The following is a 9331-nucleotide window of genomic DNA, read 5'->3' on the forward strand; positions in this document are numbered from 1 at the left end:
CACTCAGTGTACATAGAACTACGTTTATGTTACAATTTAGCCATTCAGCAGACGCTTCCATCCAGAGCAGCCCACAGCTAGTGCATTCATCTTACGATAGCCAGGCGAGACATCCACATATCACAGTCGTATCCCAACCACGTATCACATACATAATACAATACATAATATAATGCAAAATACAATACAAAATGCTTTAAAATGTCTGTGTCTCTTCACAGTCCCTGTCGTGCGGTAAGGTGTTCTTTTCTGTGTTTTTTTTTTATCTGTTTTTATTGCTAGCTTGAGTTACCTGGGGTGGCAGAGAGTTCCATTTAGTCATGACTCTATTTAATACTGTGTGTTTCCCAGCCTCTGTTCTGGACCTGGGGACTGTGAAGAGACCTCTGGTTGCATGTCTTGTGTTGTACTGATGAGTGTCCAAACTGTGTGCCAACTGCTTGAACAGACAGTTCGGTACCTTCAACACATTAACACCTCGCACAAAGACCAATAGTGAAGCAGTCAATCTCTCCTCAACTTTGAGCCAGGAGAGATTGACATGCATGTCATTGACATTCACCCTCCATGTACATCTAAGTGCAATATGTGCTGCTTTGTTTTGGACCAACTGCAATTTGCCTATGTCCTTCTTTGCCGCATCTGACCACACAACTGGATAGTAGTCCAGGTATGACAAAACTAGGGTTAGGGAAAGGTTAGGGTTAGGGTTAGGGAAAGGGTAGGGGTTAAGGTTAGGGTTTAGGGTAGGGACGTGCCAAGGATTCAAGATAGCACTGACCGTCGGTAAATACTTAGTGGGATCTCATTGCTTGCTTGTGCTACCTTTTTTCTTTTTTTTTGGTCATTTAGCAGACGCTCTTATCCTAGTGCTCAGTCAAAAGAAAATGCCTTACTGCTAACTTGGTTAGTTATAAATGAGACCGTTTTTAACACATTAACTGTTTTAAAGGAAAAGAAGAAAAAAACAAGCAAGAGGAATAAAAGTTAAATCAATACTGATTACATGGTTACTACAGGGTTAGCAGCGTAATGGTTAGCGTTACCGCCTGGAGACCGGAAGTTTGGGGATTTAAATAGCAGGACACTGTAAAGTCTATTATCCCTCTGAAGAGTATGAATTGGGCTGTTTGAGATGTTTGAATCCTAAGAAACCTGCCTACACATAGTTTGAAGTACAATTGACGAACATAGCTACAGTAGTAGGTCGAAGCTGTGTGCTAGAAAACCTTGGTAGAGCATGGGTGGAGTAGGTATTGTGTTGCTCATGTGAATTTCCTTTCTTTTTCGGCTTCAGACCAATGCCTACTTCTCACTTAAAATACAGTTTTTCATTTTTAATGGTAGGTGATGACTGTGTAGGTGACTTCTGACTGCAAATACTACAGACTTTGAGGCGTAGCAAAAATATCACTGTATCCCAATACAGAGATTGTGAGTTCAAATCCCATGTGGGGTTATATTGAAAAGTCAGTACTAAGTGATCATTTAAAATGTAATCATATTTTCATTGATTAAATATTTTTTAACTATTTGTGGTTTGGGACACCATCACGTGATGTCCTGACGACTGGTAAAACAAATGTCTTGAGAACATCTTACAAATGTCCAAACATGGTCCTCAACGATATCCTGGTGACTTACAAGGAACTAGACAAAGGTCCCCCAGAGAACATTCCCTTTGGACCATCATGCAACATCCTATTGACTAGTAAAATTAAAATCCTGAGAACGTCCTGAAAAGGTCCTGATATGGTCCTTAGTGATGTCCTGGTAACTTTCAGGGAACTACACAAAGGTCCCCCATAGAACGTTCCCTTGGGACCATCATGCGACATCCCCTTGACCATCATGAAACGTCCCCTTATAGTCATTGAATGTCCCATGGATAACATCCTATCAGAACCAAATAGGAACCTTTTCGAAACGTTCCCTAATGGACATAAAAATACCTTATTATAACGTTATACTGCGACCATACCGGAACCTGTACTTAACGTCTTCTTAGCGTCCCAAGGTTAATGTCATGTTTTAATGTTCCTAGAACGTTCTCAGAATGTCAGTGGGATAACGTCTTGCCAAAACTCTTAAAGGGACCTAATGGGAACATTGCCGAATGTCCTTAGACGGTCCCGTTTGCTGGGATACTACAGTACTATAGTTTTTTTTTTCATGTGGGTTAATAAGCAACTTCTTTGCACTTTCAGTGCCACCACATTCACTGATGCAGTTGTGCAGGCTGAAGATCCATCAGCAGGTTGGAATCCCCAGACTGAGGCACATCGACACCCTGCCCCTCCCACCAAGACTAATCAAGTTCCTCAACTATAAAAAGGGAAATTCACAGGATATCTAGGAATTTATTTTAATTCTGTTGACTCTTAAATCCACAGATTCTGTGACTCATTTCCAATAAATGTGATTGTTTTGTATATTGTAAGCCAGTTGAGATGAAGGGGGAATGCTTCTTTGCACAGTTGTGTACTGCATAATAGGCTTGAATTGATATTACAATGGCAGGAGTAACATTTGAATGAATCTATTGTAAATTATGTGTAAATGTATGTACTTGTAGGTACTTGGGTTTGGTTAGCAAAAGCAAAATGGACTCTTATGGACTACTAAATTAATTGTTTACCCTCTGAGTGAGTTTTTTTTACACTAAAGTACAATGAAGTTGCCTGTATCAGAGAAAATAGCACAGCTTGGAATGCTTCTTAGGCAATTAGATTGTTTGGCCGGAACTATCCGTTTTATAATTGAATATAGTGATTTCGGTATTGCATTGTGTACAAAGGTCTGTTGCCACAGGTGGGTGGAACTATTTCAGTGTTTTATGTGGGGGGGAAAAGTAAACAAAAAAGTCAAATGATTGATGGATATTGCAAATGTATTGACAGATTTATTATGACTCATGTAATGCTAATGCTATCATCAGTGCTTGCTTGAAGCAGAGCCATACACTGTCTGAAACCAAAACCAAACACTGTATAAATAAAGTTTTAAAGGCAAACTACACTCAAAAACTATATTTTGGTATTATTTTCATTAGTCCACTGTTGATACGGTCCCAAAATGTTTTCCATGTCAGCAGTCAAGTTTTCAAGATATTGGACTTTCAAGAAGCAATGTGTCACCGGCCACATCATCATGATGATGCAGAATGCTCTATTTTCATGTAATCCAACAAATGTAAACGCCTGGAGTTTGCATAACGGCATTGGCACTTGGATTGGAACTGCTGCTACGGTCAGATTACATGAAAATTGAGCGCTTTGACCACGCACAACAGTGGAAGTTTGGCATAGAAATAAGGATGGATAAGCAGAAAAATATGGTGGTGGATCTTTGATATTAACGGTTTGAATGTGTTCGCATTCGAGAAGTCGTCGGGGAGGACTCATCGTGGAGAAGAAACTTTAGTGTGGCAGTGGCGTTTGGCCGGAGCGCTGTGAATGGGTAGCCAGGCAAAGAACGAATTTGACCTTTTACCCAACTCATATAACAATTTATACACATATTTATACTTTCTATAAAGTAAACTTTCAAACATGGATGCCAACCATTATCCCTCATTATAATTCCGATTAAGTCTCAGAGCGCATCTCTATGTTCCTTCACTCATTCACACATTGTTCAAATCCAAGAAATTATCCTTACAGCTGAAAGTGCACGATTTACTTAGTCCTATTCGATTATCAATGAAATAGGCAAACAAATAATGCATGGCTGGCTACTGCTGCCTGCATTCAGGCCTATTCCAGACACAGATTTAGGTCATTCGCTTGCCCCATATATTTGTCATTTTATTTTTTACTGATCTGTCGCTCTGTAAAAATTAGCATGGGTTTAGCTCAGGTCATAATGACAAAGACGTTGGGGGGAATGAGAGGGAGAGAGGGAGGGAGGGAGGGAGAACGATGCTTGTTCTAATCCAATCGTGGCAAGAGGCTCAACCTTCACCCCGTCCATTTCTTTACAGACAGCCAAACTAGCCAATTTAGTTATTTAGATTGCACAGCGCAGCACAGTTTTAGTGACAGAGAGATGCATGCTGGCATCTGAAAATTACTTAATCCCGATCAAGTATAATTACAAAAATTAGTCGTATCGTAATCGTATTCGAAAAATTCTCATACTCGTTTTGTCCGAGTACTCAGCACACCCCTACTAGAAAGGGGAATTTTCCTGAAGAAAAATTGTGTGACTTGCTTCAGCTGGTCAAAAGTATTTTTATAGTAGTCGAAGAAGAAACTCTGAGACTGTCCATCTAAATAGTGTGACAGGATTATTGCTTTAGCAAATGTTGGTTACAGACATAACATGTTGAATTAACGTTTATGTAAGATTTGTTTTGTCACTTTACATTAAGTTAAGTGAACTTTAAATCCAATATCTACTTGGAGAAGTAAGTTTACTCAAGTGAACAGCAACTGACAAGTTAGCTGTTTTCTATTTTGATGTAATTTACAAAATAAAGTTCAGAATAGGCATACACATTTTCACACTTATATTTCCACTTTGATACAGTAGGTAAAACTATAAATTGTGAACAGCCTTTCATTGCTTGTTCTGCATCACAACAAATTCTTATGAGAGTACTGAACTAACCCCTAACCTTAGTACTGAGGTTAGTACTGAACTAACCCCTAAGCTCTATACTCAACAGGGTATTAAAAGACTGATAACATGACTGTAACTGTAGTGGCTGGTATTCTGGAATCCAGCCTGTGGGGTATCTGTGACCTTTCCCTCATACGAAAATAAATGTAAAGTGTACTAGGATCAAAATTAAACAAACACATGATGCAGATTGACCTGCCAACAAAACGGGAAGAAGTTAACCTTGTCGTTAAACCTGACCCTTTTTCCATGGATTTGTTTGTCTAAAAATAACGAATAGGCATCCGCAATTAACACCTCTTTCCATTACATTGACTGTAACACAACACAATACCAGACCACTCAACATAAGGAACAAGGCACACCAACTTGCCACAACAAAACCTGACCCAGATGCAGCAAGAGTCTGACCTAGCACAGGAGGACTACAAGCCTGAACACACTGTACTTGGGACTACTCACAGTTTCCATTGAACACAGTCAGTCAACATCACTCTATTGTAATATGCACAAATTGTATGATTCATGTTTTGGGATTCCACACTTTGAGATTCTTCGCTATTACTCCCAAGAGTTCCAGCTATTTGCTTTGTTGTTCTGTGATATCTGTCACTCTTAAGAAAACTAGGCCAGCTCCCCCTCAGGAGAATGCTGAGCTATGAAGGGGGGAGAGGAAAAGTTGGCCCACTACCCTATCGATATCATGTGAAGCCTCCAGAAATATTCCAGACGGCTGGATCAGAAGCCCAGTCTCAGAAACCTCTACTGACAGAGGAGTGGAGAAGTCTTAGTGGGGGAGTTTAACCAGAGAGGGAAACTTCAATACTTATTTTGCTTTTGGAAAACTGTAAGAGCTTGGTAGAAAGGTAAGACATATTTTCATTGACATTGTTATTTGGCAACCTTGGTGCACTTTTTTTGTTTTTGTTGTGTAAAAACAAATTCCAACATGGATCAGTGGTAATGAGCATTTTAGAATACAGGATGTATGATCTTAATTTGAGCCAGTTTGCTACAGCAGGAAAATAATCGACAGCAACAGGAAATGTGGATTATAATTAATGGAGATGTTTGTTAGTGTTGACACATTTTTCGTAAGGGAAAATCAAGTCTGAAATGTAAAACTGGAAATTACAAACTTCAAAAGCATTTTTAAACCTTAAATACACTACAAGTTTTACATTTCCTGGAAAGTTCTCCTGCAACAGGATGATCAAATTAAGATCCTACATATGTAATTATAAGTAATACACTGCATGGGTTGGAACCTACGTTATTTTGCAATCGTTTAATTCTGAACAGAACCATTATCTTTTTCATTCCGTTACACTGTTCTGACCAGCAAAATAAAGTTCTGAACCAGTTTGAACCCCTCAAAAAGTTACAGTTTATATCGTTCCTTTACATTATAGTCATTTAGCAGACGCTCTTATCCAGAGCGACTTACAGTTAGTGAGTGCATACATTATTTTTTAAATATATTTTTATTTTTCATACTGGCACCCCGTGGGAATCGAACCCACAACCCTGGCGTTGCAAACGCCATGCTCTACCAACTGAGCTACAGGCCGGCCATTCCCTCCCCTACCCTGGGCCAATTGTGCGCCGCCCCATGGGTCTCCCGGTCGCGGCTGGCTACGACAGAGCCTGGATTCTAACCAGGATCCCACAACCCTGGCGTTACATGCGCCATGCTCTACCAACTGAGCTACAGGGGACTTTCTGTTCCTTTTTAAACCTCTGAACAACATTTTTCTTTTTATTTACACTACCAGTCAAAAGTTTGGACAAACCTACTCATTCAAGGGTTTTTCTTTATTTTTACTATTTTTTACATTTTAGAATAATAGTGAAGACATCAAAACTATGAAATAACACATATGGAATCATGTAGTAACCAAACAAGTGTTAAACAAATCAGAATATATATTTTATATTTGAGATTCTTCAAATAGCCACCCTTTGCCTTGATGACAGCTTTGCACACTCTTGGCATTCTCTCAACCAGCTTCATGAGGTAGTCACATGGAATGCATTTCAATGAACAGGTGTGCCTTCTTAAAAGTTAATTTGTGGAATTTCTTTCCTTCTTAATGCGTTTGAGCCAATCAGTTGTGTTGTGACAAGGTATGGGGGGTATACAGAAGCTAGCCCTATTTGGTAAAAGACCAAGTCCATATTATGGCAAGAACAGCTCAAATAAGCAAAGAGAAATGACAGTCCATCATTACTTTAAGACATGAAGGTCAGTCAATACGGAACATTTAAAGAACTTTGAAAGATTCTTCAAGTGCAGTCGCAAGAACCATCAAGCGCTATGATGAAACTGGCTCTCATGAGGACCGCCACAGGAATGGAAGACCCAGAGTTACCTCTGCTGCAGAGGATAAGTTCATTAGAGTTACCAGCCTCAGAAATTGCAGCCCAAATAAATGTTTCACAGAGTTCATGTAACAGACACATCTCAACATCAACTGTTCAGAGGAGACTGCGTGAATCAGGCCTTCATGGTCGAATTGCTGCAAAAAAACCACTACTAAAGGACACCAATAATAAGAAGAGGCCTGCTTGGGCCAAGAAACACGAGCAATAGACATTAGACCGGTGGAAATTTGTCCTTTGGTCTGGAGTCCAAATTGGAGATTTTTGGTTCCAACCGCCGTCTCTTTGTGAGAAGCGGTGTGGTTGAACGGATGATCTCTGCATGTGTATTTCCCACCGTAAAGCATGGAGGAGGAGGTGTTATGATGTGGGGGTGCTTTGCTGGTGACACTGTCTGTGATTTATTTAGAATTCAAGGCACAGTTAAACAGCATGGCTACCACAGCATTCTGCAGCGATACGTCATCCCTTCTGATTTAGGCTTACTGGGACTATCATTTGTTTTTCAACAGGACAATGACCCAACACACCTCCAGGCTGTGTAAGGGCTATTTTACCAAGAAGGAGAGTGATGGAGTGCTGCATCAGATGACCTGGCCTCCACAATCCCCCAATCTCAACCCAATTGAGATGGTTTGGGATGAGTCGGATCGCAGAGTGAAGGAGAAGCAGCCAACAAGTGCTCAGCATATGTGGGAACTCCTTCAAGACTGTTGGAAAAGCATTCCAGGTCTAGCTGGTTGAGAGAATGCCAAGAGTGTGCAAAGCTGTCATCAAGGCAAAAGGTGGCTACATTGAAGAATCTCAAATATAAAATATTATTCGATTTGTTTAGCACTTTTTGGGTTTCTACATGATTCCATGTGTTATTTCATAGTTTTGATGTCTTCACTATTATTCTACAATGTAGAAAATAGTAAAAATAAAGAAAAACCCTGGAATGATTACTGGGGTTCGACATTCAATTACTTCACCAATCAGTACGGATAGAGAAGCTTGCTATGGAGCGGGCAAGCTATTTACAGGCATTGGACAGATGAGTGTAGGGCGCGAGATGCGACTGAAATTTTGCGGGCGGGGAGAGAGCGTGAGAGGGTGGAGGAGGAGGCTTGGTTTGAAGTGCTGGGCATCTTGTTGTTATGACATGCATCATCTGAATTAGGCCCATAGAATTATACCTACAGAGGAGTGGATTTTATGAAGGAACTTTGAATGTCTTTGAATGTCAGAAAGTTGGCTTAACTTTGGACCAGCTAGCTAGTATGCAGCGCGGCACCAGAATTAAAATAAAAACGTCTTACCTTTTTTTTTAGTTAATAGATCCAATGGGAAATGTGATAACTATAGTATCCTTAAGTAGTATTGAAAAGGTTCATCCATTCTTCTCTAATTAAAAATCTCTCCCCCTAATTTCTGAATCACACTTGTAACATCAGTAGGCTACTAGACTAGTCTTCCGAGGGGGAGGGGTAGGTTGCCTACACATGCACACACACTGGCAAAGATTTTCTGGCAGGCAGGCAGACACAGGAATACGTTGCTGAGTGATAGAGTGAGGGCTTTGGATAGGCGCTTTGTTGTGTTTTTGTGGGACTGGAAAAAAATGCCCGCAACGTAAAATTAAGTTTTAACCAGTTCCCATACTTTTAAAATAACGGTTATGTTCCAGAACAGTATTGATCACTTTCGTTAGCGGTTCTGAATCTGTTCCTTGAAAAATGAAGTTATTTTCCAGTTTTCGGTTCTGTTCCCGGAACCGGTTCCAACCCCTGGTTATTTCCAAATCACTTTAGTGATTTGAATGTAACATTTGAACACTTTTTCAAGGGGAGCATATCATAATTTCATTATCCAATCCTAACATAATCCCAGAATTACCCAACCTAAATAAACCCATTCAATAAAATGTTTCTTCAAATCAATCAATTTGCATGACATGCTTGTCTTAAGAGGGAGTTCGCCTTAATTGAACAGCCCACTTACACATACGTTCCTTTACTTTGCTCAAAACCATTCTATAATTAAGTTATAGAGCATGGTAGAGCATGGCGCTTGCAAAGCCAGGGTTGTGGGTTCGTGGGTTCGTTTCCCACGGGGGGCCATTATGAAAATGTATGCACTCACTAACTGTAAGTCGCTCTGGATAAGAGCGTCTGCTAAATGACGTAAATGTAAATGTAAATAATTTGATGACCGTGGGGCTGCTACATAAATGCCACATTGCAGGTTCAAATGAATCAATCCCGTAGTCTCTGACTACGTCCCAATTATCTCTCCTTTCTCCCAAAGTGTGCACTTGTTCACTTCCTTTCACTGATTTGAAAGG

At 40.1% G+C, this 9331-nt stretch overlaps 1 pseudogene across 1 annotated transcript in view; it reads left to right on the forward strand.

The window, feature by feature from the left end:
* The window catches only part of LOC311106776 (ankyrin repeat and SOCS box protein 2-like), a 36093-nt pseudogene extending 33737 nt beyond the window's left edge, over positions 1-2356 (forward strand). Inside the window, exon 9 of the transcript in view lies at positions 2208-2356. The product of the transcript in view is annotated as an ankyrin repeat and SOCS box protein 2-like (transcript). The remainder of the gene's footprint in view (positions 1-2207) is intronic.
* Positions 2357-9331: the final 6975 nt, after the last annotated feature.

The sequence above is a fragment of the Coregonus lavaretus genome, assembly GCF_964263955.1.
Source record: "Coregonus lavaretus genome assembly, chromosome: 31".
Lineage (NCBI taxonomy): Eukaryota > Metazoa > Chordata > Actinopteri > Salmoniformes > Salmonidae > Coregonus > Coregonus lavaretus.